Here is a 21,281-nt window from a genome sequence, read left to right as displayed (position 1 = left end):
TCGAACTTGTTTCCGGTGAGGGTTGGACTCCGCCAGGGCTGCCCTATGTCACCGTTTCTGTTCATTACCTATATGGACAGGATTTCTAGGCGCAGCCAGGGTGTTGAGGGGGTCCGGTTTGGTGACCTCAGGATCGGGTCGCTGCTTTTTGCAGATGATGTGGTCCTGTTGGCTTCATCGGGCCGTGACCTTCAGCTCTCACTGGAGCGGTTCGCAACCGAATGTGAAGCGGCTGGGATGCGAATCAGCACCTCCAAATCTGAGGCCATGGTTATCGACCGGAAAAGGGTGGAGTGCCATCTCCGGGTCGGGGAGGAGATCAAGTATCTCGGGGTCTTGTTCACGAGTGAGGGAAGAATGGAGCGCGAGGTCGACAGGCGGATCGGTGCGGCGTCCGCAGTGATGCGGGCTCTGCATCGGTCCGTCGTGGTGAAGAAGGAGCTGAGTCGAAAGGCGAAGCTCTCTATTTACCAGTCGATCTACGTTCCTACCCTCACCTATGGTCACGAACTATGGGTAGTGACCGAAAGAACGAGATCGCGAATACAAGCGGCCGAAATGAGCTTTCTCCGCAGGGTCTCCGGGTTCTCCCTTAGAGATAGGGTGAGAAGCTCGGTCATCCGGGAGGGGCTCAGAGTAGAAGCGCTGCTCCTCCGCGTCGAGAGGAGCCAGCTGAGGTGGCTCGGGCATCTGATTAGGATGCCTCCTGGACGCCTCCCTGGTGAGGTGTTCCGGGCACGTCCCACTGGGAAGAGGCCCCGGGGAAGACCCAGGACACGCTGGAGGGACTATGTCACTCGGCTGGCCTGGGAACGCCTCGGGGTCCCCCAGGAAGAGGTGGTGGAAGTGGCCGGGGAGAGGGAAGCCTGGGCCTCCCTGCTTAGGTCGTTGCCCCCGCGACCCGATCCCCGGACAAGTGGCAGATGACGAGAGAGACGCGAGAGCATATAAAAGTAATAAAGGTGATTAAGAGGTTCATTCTAAATCATATAATCCATAATCATTTCAACTTCATAATTACAGCAGTGTGATGTTTTTTTTTCCACTACACTCTCACCAAAATAATTAGCAACCTCAGACTAAACTCTGATGCAAATAAAGTCTCTATCCTTATCCTTTTAGATCTCAGTGCAGCATTTGATACCATTGATCACAACATCCTAATCAATAGACTGGAAAAACTTATTGGGTTCACGGATGGTGTATTGAACTGGATGAAATCATATATCACAGGAAGAAAGTTTTATGTTAGTTTAGGAGACCATAGGTCTAAGAAACATGAGAACTGCTACGGGGTTGCTCAAGGAAGCTGCCTAGGTCCATTACTTTTCTCTCTTTATATGTTACCACTCGGTGACATAATCAGAGAACATAACATGAATTTCCATACTTATGCAGACGACACACAACTATATATATCCACTGAACCCAACGATGCAACGGCCATCAATTCCATTACCAGCTGCCTGTTGGCAATAAACAAATGGATGAATGATAACTTTCTTAAATTAAATGAAGACAAAACTGAAGTCCTACTATGTGGCCCCAAATCCAAAAGAGAGATGCTTACTAAAAATCTAGGAAGCTTAACCCCCTGGCTTTACCAGAGGTGACAAGTCGCGGTGTAATCCTGGACTCAGATTTGAATTTCAACTCCCACATTAATAAAGTGACCAAAACAGCTTTCTTTCACCTGAGGAATATAGCAAAGGTACGACCATTCATAAACCAAAATGATGCAGAGAAGTTAATTGATGCTTTTATATCCAGCCGGCTGGACTACTGTAATGCACTTTTCACTGGTCTTCCCAAGAAAACCACTGAAAGACTACAGCTCATTCAAAATTCTGCAGCTAGATTATTAACCAAAACTAAAAGGAGAGAACACATTAGTCCTGTCCTAGCTACTTTACACTGGCTCCCTGTTACCTTCAGAATTGACTTTAAGATCCTATTCCTCACATACAAAGCTCTACACGGACAAGGACCTAGCTACATTGCTAACTCTCTTATAAACTACACACCAGCTAGAACACTGCAATCATCAAATGCAGGCCTATTAGAGGTCGCCGGAAGCAGCCATAAGAAGATTGGTGATGCTGCCTTTGCCAATTACGCCCCAAAACTATGGAATAAATTACCCATAAATATCAGAGCAGCAAATACGCTAGACATTTTTAAAAGACAGCTTAAAACCTACCTTTTTACCAAAGCATTTAACTAATTGTTATCTCAGAAGGGCCTTACAACTGGTAGTAGTTATATTATTGTTTTTACAGATTTGCTTTGTATTCCTGCAAAGATTGCGGCTTGTGTTTGACTTGCACTATTGATTATGTGTTACATTTTATCCATTTTGTTGAGTTAGTGTATTTTGTTATTCTGTAGTTTTTATTATTATTATAATTTTACTTTATTTTTGTTTTTTATTTTAGTTTTATTTTAATTGAGAAACAACAAAGACTGCAAGAGTGCATGTGTTTTGTTATATGTTTGGAAACTGCAAGTGCAGCTCGGATCTAAGACGGATTCGAGAGACTGCAGATAGAGTGCGGCTTGTCTGGTTTGTTATATGTTTGGAAACTGCACGAGGCAGCTCGGATCCAAGACGGATTCGAGAAACTGCGGATAGAGTGCAGCTTGTCTGGGTTGTTATGTGTGTGGAAACTGCAAGTGGCAGCTCGGATCTAAGACGGATTCGAGAGACCGCAGATAGAGTGCGGCTTGTCTGGGTTGTTATAAGTTTGGAAACTGCAAGTGGCAGCTCGGATCCAAGACGGGTTCGAGAGACGGCAGATAGAGTGCGGCTTGTCTGGGTTGTTATGTGTGTGGAAACTGCAAGTGGCAGCTCGGATCCAAGACGTATTCGAGAGACCGCAGATAGAGTGCGGCTTGTCTGGGTTGTTATGTGTGTGGAAACTGCAAGTGGCAGCTCGGGTCTAAGACAGATTCGAGAGACTGCAGATAGGGTGCGGAACATGCAGGGCAGGGGGTCCCGAGGACCAGGGTTGAGAACCACTGGTTTAGGGCAACAGGGTGCTGGCCGGCTTTGACCGTTTAAGTCCCTGCAGGTGATCTTCTACCTGGGCCAGTACATCTTTCAGAAAAAGCTGTATGACCAGAAGCAGCACCACATTATCAACCTAGGCAGTGATCCTCTGGGGGCCGTGCTGGGGATCGACACGTTCTCTGTGAAGGAGCATAGGAGTATAGAAAATCTGCATATCAATGTGTGTGTGGGTGTGCGTGTGTCTGCAGGCCGACCTACCCCCCAGCTTACTGGACCCTTGCTTCATGTGTCAGAGCCGGCCCAAGAACGGATGCATCGTGCACGGGGCCACCATCCACCTTATTTCCTGCTATCGATGCGCTCGCAAGCTGCAGAGGGGCAACAAGCAGTGTCCAGTCTGCAGGGAGCCCATGAAGGCTGTGCTGCTCCTGATTGTCTCGTAGTGCCATGTTAGTGTTGAATAAATATAAATATGAACCTTTTCCTATTTGTATGTTACTTCTTGTACATCACTTACCTTGTGTATTACTTACCTGCGTTGGCGTTCATAGTTTCAGGACATCCCAACAGGTAACAACGATGACAAGGGCTCCTGGTCCTTTTTTAAATGTGGTTCCTGTTGATTTTCTTCTGCATTCCAACCTAGAGAACCAAAGATTAGATTAGATTCAACTTTATTGTCATTACACAAGTACAGGTACAAGGCAACAAAATGTAGTTTAGGTCTAGCCAGAACCCAAGGTGGCGGATTGGACCATCAAGGGCATCAAGTCCCACCTATTCCTTAGGGATTCCAATCTCAATAGAATCCCCTCCTTCCATAACCCCATGGTACAGGTGGATAGCTACCCTGGGGCCAATTTCTACTACTTCCAACAAATTCTGGAAAAAACAGCGGTACATCCACACACAAAGGTGGTGGTCCTCTCAGTGGGTCTTAACAATAAGGACCACGACCCATACCAGACATCACTGAAACAACTAGCCAGAATACACAGGGAAGCGAAAACCACCTTCCCCAACGCTACCATCTATGTCCCCATCATGAACCATTCACCACTTCTCAACCCACAACAGAAACAAAACATTAAGATAATAAATGGATATATCACCACACATTTACCTACACTTTTCGAAATACCTCAGGACTCATTCCGCACCACTAGGATCACTGGACACCGGAAACAGCAACAGCAATATTCTCTCACTGGTGTGCACAATTACATTTATAACCACTCTTACTCACAACCCAGACACCTTCAACAGTACTACACATTCACCAACGACACACACATCTACTGCCCCCCCTTTCCCCGCCCCCCAGCTCTCTCACACACCACTACCACCCAACTCCAATATTTTGAACCTATCCAAAACATTTCATCCATCACAAACACAAGTAGCACTACTGGAGAGAGGCCTCACCTTTGTGCCCCGCCCCACCACTTTTGACCAGGAGGAACTTCAAAGGGACATCCATAAATACCATAGACGACTTAAAATACTGGACTATTTTGACTACACAGAGAGCAACAACCACTTGCCCTTCATCAATCCTTCCACCTGGGAGAGTTTAGACTCCCAGGTGGACCACCACATCAGGACGGACAGAAGGACTTAACGAGACCACAACACACAGATGGACAGACAGGACAACCTCACCACCAAACTCCGAGAATCACTACAAACACTTAAAACAACCCACACATTGTCATCAAACCAGCGGACAAAGGATCCAAAATAGTCATCTTAGACAACCACCAGTACATTTTTGAGGCAAACAGGCAATTAAACAACAGCAGACATTACAAAATCATACCGGATAGCATACAACCACAGACACAGGTGGAACTCAGGGCGATCATCAAATCACTTTATGAAAGACACTACATTACAGCCAAACAACGGGACTATCTATACGGACCTGACACCACACGACAAAGACTCTTTTACTTACTTCCCAAGATCCATAAAGAACCGGACACCTGGACCATCCCCTTTGAAGTTCCTCCTGGTAGACCCATAGTATCGGATTGTAACAGCGAGTCCTACAACATATCGGAATACATTGATCACTACATCAACCCCTTATCCACCAGTCACTAGGCCTGTCTTGATAGTCAATACATTGACTTATCGCACGGTATATGGAAATGAGCGCAATAATTTTTGGTGCCGCGATATATTGCAACTGATAATTTTTATAATAAGAAATAATGATTCTATTAATTTTTTACATAAGAAGGAATGTCACCAACATTTTAGGGCGATCCTGTTGCTAGTCATCTTGTTTGCTGTCTGTGTCGAAAGCGTAGACGGGACTAGCGTCTCTACACACAGAGCGGACACCGACAGGTGAAAAGAAGGCGTGAACTCACTGTGTTAAAGTGTTCTGTTTCGTGACATCTACAGTCAGCTAGTTAGGGAGAACAAGTCAAAATTTACTTGGTTTCAAAGCCGCTATCTTCAGCTCCGGTGTGGGAACATTTTGTCTTTAAGCCGAATGAGATGAGAGCCAATTAACGTGAACGAGCCGTTATGTCAACTTTGTTTAAAAACTGTGGAAACTAAAAGAGGCAACTAACCTAACATCTCACCTAGCAATACATAACTATCCCACCCAGTTTTTCAACCTTTGAACAACAACTGCAGCTGGGGCTGGAAAAGGTTCTTCCATACAGTTCTGTTACAGATGCCTTTTCCCAAATATAAACATGACAGCGCGAAATGGCCCACACTAACGGATAGCGTAACTCGCTATATAGCCAACGAGATGCAGCCATTAAACACGGTCGAAAAAACCGTGAGACACGCATTTCAACCATTTCACTTGTATATCTCAAGTTGAAAAGACAACGCCAACCAAGTAGCCCTGTTAATGTTGTAGGCTAAACAATAAGGGATGATGGAGTGAAGTGACATAGACGCGCAAACAGCCGTGAACACTGGGGGGGGGGGGGGGCATTATGTAATCAGTGGCATAAAATGGATTGAAAATTACAATTGACGTGTGTGCAATAATATCGTTTAACGCAATTAATTTTGGTGCAATATATCGCACAAGAAAAAGTAGTTATCACGACAGCCCTACCCGTCATCCCAGTTACCTTACAGACACATATCATTTTTTAGAGATGCTCAAGCCCATAGCCGTTCCCTCCCACACGCACATTTTTACCATCAATGTTGACAGCCTGTACACCAACATCAACACCACAATGGGTGTGCAGGCTGTCAAATCCTTGTTTCAAAAACACCTAGATAACAATAGACCAGGGGTCTCATTTATAAAACTGTGCGTAGGATTCTTACTAAAAGTGTACGTACGCCCAAAAGCCTAAAATGGCGTACGCACACAAAAATTCAGATTTATAAAACCGTATGTACGCACACCTGTACGCAATGTTCCTTTTATAAATCTCAGATTACCCACAAGTGTGTGTACGTGAATCAGCATTGTACCCCACCCTGAACACGCCCATTTTTAACCATAAATAGTCAATGCAAAGCACCTCATGAATGCTAATCTAGTATCTCATCATGGCCCGTGCATACGATTGTTCTTTACGGTGAATCATAGCGCATGACACCTTTTCAGACACTGTTAGCCTATTGGTGGAGCCCGATAACTCAGAAAATGTGGTGGCCGGTAGATCACCAATTAAAAAAAAACTGTGGCAGTCAACTGTGGCAGTGATACTGCAGGTCGAGATACAATTTGAAAACAGAAGCGTTTTGTTATGAACAGTAATCTATTAAATTCTGGACTGATAACGAGGACGTAGAGTGTAGCGATTGCACGGGAGCTTGACGACTGTAATTCCAGTTTTTGACATGAGGATATTTGCACAGTATTGAATAAATATATTTAGTTATACACTGTGTTCTGCAGTTATCTAAAGGTAGGATATGTGATGAAATCCTGTATTTCATGCAGTCGGGGAATCTCCCCCTCCTGAACTCCCGTAGTGGACAATCTGATGATGAGGAAGCGCTGAATTTTTATTTAAAATTTGAGTTGGATTGTACAAGGTGTTTATGGAACAAGAATCACTCAGTACAAGCGCACATAACACTGCTGGATGTAATCTTCATGATAATCATGAAACTGAATGAAAAAAATGTGTGTCAGGAAAACAAAATATATAAATATTGAGAGTAATGTTCTTTCCACATTCAATTTCTGCAGTCTGACTACAGTACAGTCATCTGCGTCGCCAATTCCAACTGTTTTCAAAATATGCGTAGGCCTACGGGAGGGTCAGAGTTTGCGTGGAGGACCGCTCATTCTCCCGTCAAGTTTGTTCTTTATAAATCACAACCTTTGCGTGGAAAGTGGCATACGCACATTTTCAGCCCCGTTTTGTGCGTATGCAAGCTTTATAAATGAGACCCCAGATCAGGACATTTTACAATTACTACAAATTAGTTTAGACAAATGATTATCTTATTTAACAATAAACACTATCTACAAACAATGGGAACGGCTATGGGCAAGAAATTCGCCCCCACATGCAAACATTTACATGGCTGAGTGGGAGAGGGAAGCACTGTCAAAGTGTCCTACTCTTTCACTCACTCAGACAAAGGGGATACTCCAAGAGGTTTCTGCGCACCATCAAAAACGACACTTTGGCAGCTCTCTCTTCCACTCAGCCCACACAAACAGCGAACACAACAAACAACGATACACACACAACAAACACACACACGTCACACACACAGACATTTCAAATACAGGCAACAGTACACACACAACCTGCAATAGAGTCACTCCCCCTCCTATCCCCCTCCTCCCCCCGAATCCTCTCCCTTAGCCTACACCGGGTTCGTATCCTGTATCCTCCCCCCCTAACCCTGAACTTTCCCAGGGCCTTGCTGCAGTACCCCATCCATCACTCCGTTATTACCCCATCTTTAACTCCATCCGTAGTCACAATGAGATTTATTCATTAACACTCCAATGACACTACAGGTACACACCCACATTAACAACCACAGGTGTCAGTATTCAATCAATGAACGAAACAAAACAGAAATATAATACAAGTTGAGAGCACACTTGTAACACCCCCACTTGATCTCACATTGTCAATATGCAACATCATCTTCCAAAATAAATGCAGCAAACTTAATAAACTTAATCTTGGTTGCAGGCTTTGTCAATATATCTGCTACCATCTCATTAATTGGACGATACTCCAACATAACTGTGCCATTATTTACAGTAGACCTAATAAAATGATACTTGATGTCTACATGTTTGCATCTTTGCCTGCTTACGGCATTTTTTGCTAAGGCAATTGTACCTTGGTTGTCTTCATATACCCTAGGTGCTGAGTACTGACACTTAAGATTCTCCAACAGCTGTTTAAGATAGACCCTCTTGTATGGTAGTGGCTAGGGCAATATACTCTGCCTCACAAGTAGACAGTGCGACAGTGGGCTGTTTCTTGGTCTTGAAGACACAATAGCCTGTTGTACTACGTCTGTCATTACTGGCCGCCCAATGTGCATCACTGTATGCATTTATTCCCAGTGTCTTATTACATTTTCTGTAATTAAAGCTCTTTGTCAATTGTACCTCTAAGATACCTCAGTACATGTTTAACTGTGGCCCATTGCTCAACAGTTGGCTCTGTGAAATACTGTGCCAGTTTGCTTACCACAAAACTTATATCAGGCCTAGTACAGATGTTCAGATAGATGAGGCTTCCCACTGCCTCTATATTTTTTCACATCAGTCATCTTTTCGGCACCATCAGTATAGTCTAATTTTTGTTCACAGGGCGTCGATCTAGGTTTGCAATCCTGCATTTTAAACCTGTCAAATGTTCCCCACATATTTTGTTTGTGACATTCTCACACAGTTGTCACTCTGGTTAAAATCAATACCTAGAAAATGCCGTAGTTTGCCTAAGTCCTTCATTTTTAATCTCTCTGTAAGCATGTTCTTCACATCTCTGAGAACATTTTTAGCACTCGCAGCAATCATCAACCCATATTACAATGATCACTTTTGCATGTTCTGTTTCCCATGTGTAAACACAGTTGTCTGCTTGATTCTGCTCAAAATGGTTTTTGGTTAGGTACTCAAGTGGCACCTTGTTCCAGTTTCAGCCCGATTGTTTTAGCCCATACAATGATCTCTCCAACTTACAGACCAATTTTTCACTTGTGCCAGATTCCACCTCATAGCCCTCTGGCTGTTCCATGTAAATTTCATGATCTATTGATGCGTTCAGGTAGGCAGTTTTAACATCCATTTGGTGCAGAATCAGGTTTTCTTGCGCTGCTTTTTGTATGACCACTCGGATACTCGTCAAGTTAGCTGTAGGGGAAAATGTCTCCTCATAATCCACACCTCTCATCGGACTGTATCCTTTTGCCACATAACTTGCTTTGCACTTTTCAGATCCATCCAGGTTATTCTTGACTGCATAAACCCATCTACCCCCCACTGCTTTCTTACCCTCAGGCAAGCTACTTAGAGTAAATGTGTTATTTTCTATAAGTGACTGCATCTCCTCATCCATTGCAGCAACCCATTCTTTTGCTTTGTCTGAGGTTACAGCTCCTGTGAAAGTTACAGGTATGCTACATGTTACTCTAACAGTTATCTATGTTCATCTGCGCCTGATCAGTTTCCTCATTAGATGCCCGTTGAGAAGCATATTCATGGAAATAGGCTGTACAAACGTACAGACATACAAAGTGTACGCCAATTTGGCTCGGCTGTACCATTTTGATGGGGGGAATATGGTGCAGAAGTCTCGTGTCTAATACCATTCCTGACAAACAGTTTTGTAATGCTTTCCTGTAAACTCAATTCCATTATCAGATCTAATACGTTGAATTCTACCACAAGGGGCCATATCTGCAAGAAACCTCTCTGTTGCTTGCAATGTGTCACTTTTACTCTTAAGGGCATATACAAACACTGCACTGGAAAAATCATCAGTAAATGACACAACATATTTGTACCCCTCTCTGGACTCAGTGTGAATTGGACCTGCCAAATCTGTGTGCACTAGCTCTAGAGGTCTTTTAGCCCTTGCATCAGGCTTTCTGTTTCTAGTTTGCGTAAACAGTGACCCAGTATCTTTAAATCATAACATCCCTTAACTCGGTCATCACATCCATCAGGTATTGTATGCAAGTAATATAGTCTATCATGTACATGAATGGAAAATTGTGTACCGTCTTTGAGCACCAGAGTGTCCTTGCATTTCTGGAAAGTCACGGTCGCCCCGCTGTCAGCTGCTGCTTGCACCGAGAATATGTCCTGCGGGTAAGAGGGAATGTACAGCGCCCGTCTCAGCACTGTTTTGAGGTGGTGTCCTCGGCTGTCCATCAAGAAGACCTCTGCATCTCTATGCAATGTGTCCCGGCCTGGAACTCGTCGTCAAACCTCCTGAACTTGGCGATGTCTGTGACGATATGGGAGGTTGCCCCGCAGTCGACCATCAGGCCTTTCATGCAGACACCCTGGCTGCTTGAGCAGCCCGTTCAGCCCCACGTTCAGTTGGGCCTGCACTGGCGGGACTCGCAGCTCTTTGTCGCGGCCGCACCGTCATTACATTTTCCTCAGCGGCTGGGGGACGCATCTTTTCGATGTCATCGTAACTTCTAAGCTTTGTTTTGAAATCGGCAAACCTCATTGTCTCATCCGATTGCGTTACATGGATGAAGAAAGGCTTAAAAGACTCAGGAAACCCCTTCAGAACCATAGCTACAAGTAGCCTGTCACCTAAAGTCTCTCCAGCATTTCGTAATGCCGTGATAGCGGTTTCCACTAAAATAACATATTCTGTCACACTCTCGCTGCTTGACTTTTGAAGCGAGGTCAGCTCAGTATACAGGCTTATTACTCTTGCTTCCTTTACCTGCATAATAGTCTCTCAAAATCTTTAGCGCTGCGCACCCATCATCCCCTGCCTCTCGCATTACCAGCAGTAAACTCTTGTCATCCAAGAATTGAATCAATTCAGCATATGCCTCAGCATTTGAGGCCGCTTCTGTGGAAGAAATGTAGATTTCCTATGTGCTTACATTATTCACTAATCAAGAGAACTAGTCATTGGATACTAGTTAGTATTTTCTCATGTAAGCTTGCTATTAATAAGAGTAGATTGTGTCTATGTGTCAGGGTTAATAGATGTTTGAAATCAGGAGAAAGTACTGGCTAAATGGTCCTTGTCATGACTACAAGGAGAGCTCCAACTATGAACTCTGTAGTTTGAGTGGTCATGTGTTGGGAGCTGTTAATCTCTTTCTCTGAGACTGTTGTAACGTCATTACTGCCTGACTGTCACTATCTATGTTTACATTCTTGTGACCTATAAAAGATGGTCCTCTGTCCTTCAGCGCAGAGAGAGACTTGATTGAGACCTAAGCCTGGTGTTGTCATTTATTGTCAGAGGTCTGGTTTTCTCTCCCAATCTGCAGATTGATAAATACTTATTAAAATCCAGAACTCAACTGAACTTAGTCACTCCGTTTATGAAGAGACGGACAAAACACTTCATCACTTCCTCCTCTGTCTCCACACCCACGGGCTCCGTAGTAATAATCCCTTTCAGCCCTTGCAGCCGGAGGTGGCCCAAGAACTTAGTCTCCCAGAGTTCCCAATTCTTTTCATCCCCGTCACACACAAGCCGCGACCGCTAGATTCTCCTGATCTTCTAGTGTTACTCATGGTGCTATACTTCAGCACGCTAACGCGGTGTATCTCGACTTACTCTGGGCCCATAACCTATTCACAGAGTAAACACAATGACGTGACTGACTTCGAACACACAGCAACAGCTGCGCTCACTCAATGAGATTTATTCATTAACCTCTTAGAGGTCCTGTATTGCCCGCGATACAGAAATGCTGCACCCCCCTCCCTCAGTGAGAACGCACTCAATAAAAAAATTTTTTTTAGACGGCTACACATATGATACCTTGTTGGAAAGCTACGATTATTATGGTTCCATTGAAATAAACCAATTCAAGATCAAGTCGCAATAGCAAGTACCGTCAAAGTCGTTGTCCGGTGACCGTTCCTTCAACAATGCCAAAGAAAAAAGTTGTACTCACCCTAAACGGTTCAAATAGGTCCAGGTATGCAAAACATGCCATCAAAACTTGATCTGCTTACATTCCCAAAGGTCCAAAGTATCTAACCATATCAAGTAGTTTGTTCCCAAAAATGTATCACATTCATATATAGCCATTATCCTTTGTTTCATTATGCAAGATAGCCGATGGAAGAAACAACTTGTTTACATAAAAGTGGACTTTTCTCCGGTTAGCAACGGCCTATTTACTATCCAAAGGCATCAAAATGTCCATTAAATCCTCCCACTTTGATTGGCACCAAGATTGACCTATTGGGAGCTTCCATTGTTTGTCCGAGGCCTTGAACAGCCAGCTAACGACTCATCTGAATTGATGGGCCATTACAGCCCACCTGGGTTTTCTTTGTTTGAATTTCAGCCCAATCAAAACCAATCATGGAATGACACGTCTTTTAGCCAATCGCATTCTGAAAACAATGATATGGGACTTGCCAGGTAAGTGAAAACATTGAAAAGCTTTCGTCTCTGCGCAAAGAGCTGCATATGTTCATTTGTTGTGCGCGCTGTGGTAACGGAGCTAATTTACGCAGTTTGATATCGATTTCAACATGGCGAAGAAGACACAGGAAACAAGTATTGTCTCGCAGAAGTTTTGGAAGAAGTAACTGGACATGATAGTGATTTATCGGACAATTTATCAGAGTCAAACACTGATTTTTCGGACTTGGATTCAGAAGCTGAGGATTTATTTCTGGAAGGAGGAGATATTACCCTGGATAAGTAAGTTTTGTTTTATATTGTTTCACTGAATAAGATAGCTCCATTTGTCATGGTATAACATTGCTTTTACATAGCTAAAGCACCCAGTATTTCTTCTAGCACCAGAAAAACTATTTGTGTATAATGATTTACCACAGAAGTTCATGTGCGTGTTTCAGTGTTTGGACTGTATTTCGGGGAGGTGTGTTTCTCTTTGTTTCAGTGTGTGTACTGCTGATGTTTGAGGCAGTAAACCTGTGAAAAGTAGAATACAGAAAATATGGGAATGGATTGTAACTGGCTGTTTATTTCGTCATTATAGGAAAACATCTGATGAGGACTACGAGCCGGATATTCCTGCTCAAGTTAGCAAGCGGCCCCGTACAGCAGCAGGACAGGGGGGCAGCAGCAGCTCGTCCAGTGATGAGCCTCAAACTCTACAGAAAGGTTCTGCCGGCACGAGAAGGCCAAGAGGAAGGGGGAGAGGCAGAGGCAGCAGCAGAACCAAAGCTGGAGCGTCAACAAGCCCATCTGGAGAGAGATGGAATTATGTTGACATTGCTGACATCACTCCACCTCAGCCTACTTTCAGGCCGACGAACCCACCTGGACCCCAGCTAATTCAGACAGCGACCTGCACAGCCCTGCAGCTTTTCCAACTGTTTTGGACATACTCAGTTTTACAAACGATCCTGCTAAACACCAATGAGTTTGGCTCGACTCACCACTCCACACCCACTCGTCCCTGGATTGATCTGACTTTGCAGGACATGTTTACCTTCATTTCTATGGTAATCTACATGGGTCTAGTAAAGTGCTCTGCATTTACTGATTACTGGCGAAAGGACAAACTCCACAGCTTCCCTTTCCCAAAACAAGTAATGACCGGGAAGAAGTTCCTCCAAATCTCCAGATCCCTTCATCTGAGTAGCATGGCGGACGATGCTGCTAATGAGCAGAGGAGAGGCACAGCAGCCTTCAACCGTCTTTGCAAGATCAACCCAGTTTATCAGGAGATGAGAGAAGCCTGCAAAAGGAACTATCACCCCGGCCAGGATATTGCCATTAACGAGAGGATGGTTGCCTCTAAAGCTCGCATTGGACTAAAACAATATATGAAAAATAAGCCTGTTCGCTGAGGATACAAACTGTTTGTTCTGGCTGACTCGAAAAGCGGATACACATGGGACTTTTTTGTGTATGAAGGAAAGCTCCAAGGAAACACTGGCAAGGGTCTCAGCTATGAATCAGTGATGGAGCTAATAGACACACAGTTGCTGGGCACTGGCTACAAACTCTTTGTTGACAATTTTTACACAAGTCCCACCCTTTTCCAAGACCTCCTTCAGAAGAGGATCTGGGCATGCGGAACCATCCAGACAAACAGAATTGGATTCCCAAAAACAAAAGAAAACAGTCTGGACTCTAAATCTCCCCGCGGCAGCATTCGCTGGATAAGGAACGACCCCCTCATCTTTGTCCAGTGGCGAGACACAAGGGACGTCTTCTTTTGTTCAACACTCCACACGGCACATGGACAGGACACGGTGCAGAGGAGGGTCAAAGGTGCAGATCAGCGCTGGGTACTGACAGACATCCCAGTTCCGCCAGTGGTCAAGAACTACAACCAGTGCATGGGTGGAGTGGACCTTTCTGATGCATTAATCGGATACTACAAAGTACTCCACAAGACCCAGAGATGGTACAAAACCTTCTTTTATCCTTTCTTGGACATTGGGATTGTGAACGCCTTCCTCCTTCACAAAGACATTGCAAAAGGAAAAGGGCAGGTACCTTTGTCCCACAAGGCCTTCAGAGAGACCCTAGCTGCTGAGCTGGCAGAGTTGAGGTCTCAACCCTTACCCGGTCCCTCATCTTCCATCGTGCCTCAACCCACAGCTAGTCACAGGCCAGTGCATATCAGTGGACACAGCACCGCTGGTCGGTTGAGGTGCAAACACTGTGGTTCACTGACACCAGTGAAGTGTTCAACCTGCGATGTGGCTTTGTGCTTTGTTCCCAAACGTGACTGCTACAATGACTGGCATGTCGCCCAAACATTTTGTGAAATTGTAAATGAGTGTGAACAATTCACTGTTTGTAAATAGTTTGGTGTGTTTTTCTTTATATAAACTAGTTTTTCCACGATAGCTCTTGTTTTGACTCTTTATTTGCACAACGTTTACTTTGTTCAAGGTAAAAAGCACTCTTATGCCTCAGTTACTCTGTTTCAACACCACTAATGGTGAATCTGAATATGGGATATTATAGCTCTAAGTGTCGGCTTTCATTAGAGCCCAAACATATGACTGTACGTGAAAGAGTTCAAAAGTTGTAGCTTTTTATTCTAGGTATGTGGCCATGGTTACCAAGGGTCCTTTTGGAGTCTCCAAAGGGCACTTTCAGAAAACGCCTGGATGTACCCTTAGAAAGACATCTGTATAACATGAATTTTTTATGGTTTTATGATTTACTTTTGAGTTGTATTGGGTCAGGCTTCAGGCTAGTGTCCAATTTTGTCTTCCAGCTAATACCTACCACTTCTAGGCTTCTTCAGGCTATTGTTTTCAAAACAAAATCTAGGCGGAAATTGATTCTTTCAATTTCCTTGTGTTCAAGCTTCTATTACTCAACACCAGTAGGACTAACATGGGTCCTGACAACAGGGGACAAAACTTCAGAGTGTCAGCTTTCAAAAGAGACCATTTACATGCATGTACTCCAAATGGTTCAAGAACAGCTTTCAATTTACTTTGGGTATGCTGTTTAGGCATTTTTAGGCACATTGAACAGGATGCCTAAGAGGTTAACACTCCAATGACACTACAGGTACACACCCACATTAACAACCACAGGTGTCAGTATTCAATAAATGAACGAAACAAAACAGAAATATAATACAAGTTGAGAGCACACTTGTTAACATACATAAAGTTGAGAAAATCCAACTTTCGACGCCCCGCTCGCCTTCCCACAATACCCTACGCAAGCGTTGACGCCCCGCTCGCCTTCCCACAATGCCCTACACCAGCATCGACGCGCGGTTTCATTGAAAATTGATTGGAAGCCGACGCTCCGCGCTGCTCCGCTGTAATGGACACGCACCGTAACAGTAGATTGTTTCAAAGGGGGTTCCTTGTTTCAAAGGGTGTTCTTAGTGAATTATGCAATATGAGTAGGCTAAATGCTTGTAATATCACTAGAAGGGAAAACTGACCCACCTGCAACTGAAGCAAGCAAGCAAGCAAGCACACCCTACAATTTCCCCAGAAATTGTACCCTCTCTAGTTTATTTAATGTCATCATGACAAAAAAAACATTTTCTTTGAGTGATGTGGGATGGTTGTGCTGCGGAGGATCCGCCGCTTCCTTCTCTGCTGCTGGTGGTGAACCTCTCTGATGGGCATGCTAGATGATGTTTTGTATTGGACATGACTCAAAAAATTGATCACATCAGTGGATCAGATCAACTTTCATATTCCTGTTAATACTACACATGCCTGTGTGCATGCTACATTTTGGATGTGTCTGACACGTCCAAAGTTCTGGAAAAGTGAAGTTCTATTCTATTTGCTATGGCATTTGCAGTCACTCAATCTCAACCACAAATGTGTAATGTTAGAGAGGCAAGACACAAGGTTGACTCAGGGCAGATTCAAGATATACATTGTCATTGTTTGACAATTATTCAAAATAAACAATCACCCCTCCACATCACTCCATCTAGACCTCCATACAACTTCATCCTTCAATGAGAGATAAAAGCAAGAAAACCAAATATACACATATTGTGAAGTCGGTAACAGCACTACTTAACGCTACTACTTGAATGGTCTCCCTTCAGTGCGCAATTGTTCAGATATCCCCCTATCAAACTCCTCCACTTCACTGAAATGGTACAGACAATATTACTTCTAGGTAAGCATAAATATCAGTTAGCCTAACAAAGTAGTGTACATTAATTAGCATTACTTAAGTGGTTGATAATAAAGGTATTAATAGTAGATTATAAAGTTGTATGACATTGTGCAGAAAAGGTACATTCTCTACTTACCTCCAATGATAAACTGGTCCAGATATTAAGACCTTTTCTGCATCCTGCAGGGACATATTCCTCAGCATACTCAGGCCGTAGCCTATATGACGGCCAACAAAAATTATATGGTTAATTTTTAAGACAGTATGCTGCAGATTTCGTTTAGCTGACAGATCCAATCCACAACCATCCAATCTTACTTTTAACCTATCATTTTTTTGAAGTTTTATTAATGTGCTGGCTTTATCATAAGACACATACAGTAGTTGGGCTTGGTTTCAATAAAACAAAACAAATAGTCTCTAAGTTCGTATTTCATAAAATTATCATGAGTAAGTAAGACTTTATTTATATAGGACATTTCATACAAGAATTGTAGCTCAAGGTACATAAGTGAACAGATAATTGTACCAGAATTGTTTTGAACGTTTAGCTAACTTAAATATGTTGACCAATACTTGATTTACATAACCTACATCGGGCTACTGTTTCATTAAACAAATAAACAGAGTAACAATTTACAGTTGGTTTTTAAGGAAGCTATGTGTGTAGAGCTAGCGCTATAACTACTGAATGTTAGCTCTAGCTAATAAAGTAGTTTGATGTTGAAAACCACTCCAGTGTCTTGAAATTATTTCAACAGCAAAGTTGAAGTTAGCTAGCTAACGTTGTCCAATTAAAGACACCAGAATTGTTTTATACATAACCAGACGCGATTCACATTAGCTACTTACATTCTGATTCTAGTCCGTCTTGTTCTGAGCTGTAATCCTATAATATTCACTACTGCAGGAAAATATTATCTTGTTCCGGTCCATGTTTATCCCATTCGCTACATGGCGCTGTCAGATAAAACAAGGGTCCTAGAACTGCGGTCCTAAAACTGCAGCTCTCCAGCTGTCCGGGGTGTCCGGCTCTGCAGGTACCCCCTACTCACGTAAGTACCTTATCACTATCCCCAGGTACTTGGAAACGCTGATGTCTGTGGACTCATCCAGAAGGAGGCTGAAACACTGGTCACCCACATCTGCTACAATTTTTTTGTTGAAAGTATGGTGCTAGAGAACCATTAATCATTTCAGTACACTTTATCCTGTGCATTTTGAATGATTTAAAATTATTGTGTCTATTCAAATATTTACTGATGGTATTCAATGACACAAATCTGTGTTCTAGAAAGAGTGGCCTGGAGTCGCAGAGGTCCAATAATATCAGCTTTAATGCAGCAGTTGGAAATCAACAAGTACAGAGCTCTGGGGTCGTCTACGTTTCCCTACCCACAACAGAGTTTGGGCTGGTTCACGAAGTCCAACGAACTATCTGTCCCTGTCCCAACATTTATTATACAGTGCAGTAAAACAAAAAACACAAGAAGAGGGTTAAGCTTGTTCTCCTGTGTAGTAGGGAGTTGTTCTTGCCTACACGTCCCACCTGCTCGGGTGCTGTCTCAGCCTGGTTTCAAGGTTGCTTCTGAAAGGGAGATATAACGACACAATATACAGCCTATTTCCCAGACCCTGTGTGAGACAATGTTTAAGCCTAAGCACACGTCAAAGTTCATAAGACATCAATTTAATAAGCACAATACATGCTTCCTTTATAAAGTCGTACGAGCATTGTTCCTGTTGCTATATTCACAAGTGTACAGTGCCTGTGATGCATTCGGTGATTAAGATGTCACAAATATTAATAACTGGAATTATGGATAGTGCCGTGCCCGTGATACAGCTGGTGATGGACAGTTCATGAATTGTACTGTAATATATTATAAATTCTCTAATTTTAAAATGAACACCAGCGGAGTCAGAGAAGGCAGCTTTGCATGCTTCCCCAATATGGTCACATGCTAGCATGGAACAGTGTTCAGCAATACCTAATGCCATGGTAGATTCAGCCTTTTTTGCAGTGTATTTAAAAAAAAATCATTAATGGCAGCTTCCTTTGAGTGGAAGTATTGTAGGGTTTTGACCCTTGAGTGTTTCTGAGTTGCCAAGTGGTTTTTAATGTCTTAATGATTGGTGTATAACTCAGCCTTTTAATACAGACAGTGTGCCCCTGTATCATCCACAATAAACAGCTTCAACCAGCCTTTAAACTCTGTGTTAGATTCCCAATAATTACTGTATTATTGTGAATATAATTTTGACTTTGACAACATCGCTAGCTAGCAAGGGTTTCACGATAGAGGTGAGTAAGCGACTGAGGCTGTGTGAGGTAAACTGCTATCCGTGCTACTATCCATGCAAGAAAAGAAAACTCCAGCAAGTCTTCAACAACACCGTAAAAAGTCGCTAGATTTGTCGCTAGTTGCTTTTGACACCAAAAGTCCCCAGGAGGGTTTTGAAAGTTGCCAGATCTAGTGACAAAGTCACTAATTTGGCAACACTGAGGGATAGGTAGAAACGCAGAGTTTGGCATGGAAAACCTGCTAGCGAGAAGGTTAGTTTCACAGAGTAGGTTACCATGGAAACTTACCAAAAGGTTTTGTTAACTCTCTTTCTGGAACGAAATCCTTGGAGAAAGCCTCTTTTCAGGGTTAAACAACTCAAAGTTTTTACTAAACCTACTACCTGGAATACCCCCCAGGAAATTTTGACCAACACAAATTGTCTCTCCTGCAAAGGACTGGATTTAGATTTGGGATTTAGCAAGACTGACCCCTTCATGCCAGGACATGTTCTCCTTTGCTGCACAGGACAGGCTTGTTTGACTGTTTGCCTTTAACGCGTGTTGGTGGTCATAGGTAATGTACAGTTTGAGTATAGGGAAAGAGCCTCCATTCTGTTTTCACAGTGGTTTTTAAACAAGCCTTTGTTAGTGCTAAATGCAACAACACGTTAAGTCACTGTTATTGTCAAGAGTTTAATATATTGTACTTGAGGGGTGTAATGGGCTAGACCTAGCTGTTAAACATCCTGGTGGGATAATTACTTGTATGTGAGCAGTCTTGTACAATAGTAAAGGGTTTACAATAAAGGTGAAAGAGAACGTGTGTTGAACACAGACTGTCAGTGCAAAAATAAAGACTGTTTTTATTTTTTGAAAATTATTATTACTATAGATTTCTACCGGTATAAGTGAGTCAAAGACGGTCTTAATCTGTTAATATTTTATCTAACTGGCTGGAAGGTTAGTCCCTTCTGAGATGGAGCTAAGCATAGCCAACACTTAACCCTGTAAGGCCTGAATACAAATTTCAACATTTCCTTTAGGTCTCCAAAAAACCCATTTGCAAATCATATTTATTTTTGAACGACCACACATACATAACCAATGGGTCTTATTGTCTTGCCTTCCAAAGCTATTGGATAAATGTTGTCTTTCCAAATAAAAGGAAATCAGCAATTAAAGAGCTAAAGGTGACATTGTAATTTTATTACAAGGGGTCTTACAGGGTTAAACGAACAACATAAGTCTGTGCAAAACATTCCTGCAGAAAATTAACATCTGCCTGTCTCACAGGCACTTTTGCAGCCACAGTGTATCACATGCAAAACACTGTCGGGGCCAAATTCAAGGTCATCCAGGTGACGTGCAAGGTCCCATCCTCTATTTGCCATCCATATTGACAAAAAGCATCTACTGTAGTGGTGTAGAACGATCACGTGTCGAACCGTGCCACCAAAATCCTATTACTCCCTGGAGGAACTAGGCATGCGTACGCATCGACTGGAATTTCAGCGACAAACTGTTTTTTGGTAGGTTAGCACGGATCGTTCTAAAGATTCTAAAAAACTCTAAAGATTGTGTAGATTCCAGACTGTGGAGCGGGAATCATTTTCTAAAATACTCTTCGTGGTTCACCTTGCAGTCTAAGGGCCCTATCTTGCACCCAGCGCAATTGAGTCAACGACGCAAGTGTCATTCCTAGTTTGCACTCGACGCAAAGGCGACTTTTCCCTCCACAGACGCACATCTAAATGACTTTGCGCTCCCATGGGCAGTTCAGTGAAAAAGGAGGCGTGTTCCGGCGCAAACAATCCCAGGTGCTATCTTGCAGTTTCCGAAAAACAATTCCGCTATTGACCAGGGAAAACGTGGTCTCAAGTCAATGGCGCATTATTCCAATGCTATTTTAAGTGCGCAACCTTGGTCCGTGCGCACTGCTGGCGAGGCCAGGGTCTTCTTTCTGCGAAGCTATGTTACATTTTTGATTTATGGCGTGTTACATTTCTTCAATGATTATAAATGAAATGTCTATGTATGTGAACTTTATTTGTAACAACTGTGGAAATTTCCTCCCATGACTGTTTAACCAAAGCTAATTTCCCATACTATGTCATTTCTCTATCTTTAACAGCTCTGACGAGAACGTCGGTCTCCTCCTGTGAACCGCTCCTGGCGTGTGCCTGGCAAATACGCCATTATAATGGCAATTCGCCATGGAACAAGCGCTGCTCTTAAAGGGAAT

Source organism: Hypomesus nipponensis, chromosome 4 (genome assembly GCF_054491055.1).
Source record: "Hypomesus nipponensis isolate SF chromosome 4, ASM5449105v1, whole genome shotgun sequence".
NCBI classification, from domain to species: domain Eukaryota; kingdom Metazoa; phylum Chordata; class Actinopteri; order Osmeriformes; family Osmeridae; genus Hypomesus; species Hypomesus nipponensis.
This window is presented reverse-complemented; position numbering follows the sequence as displayed.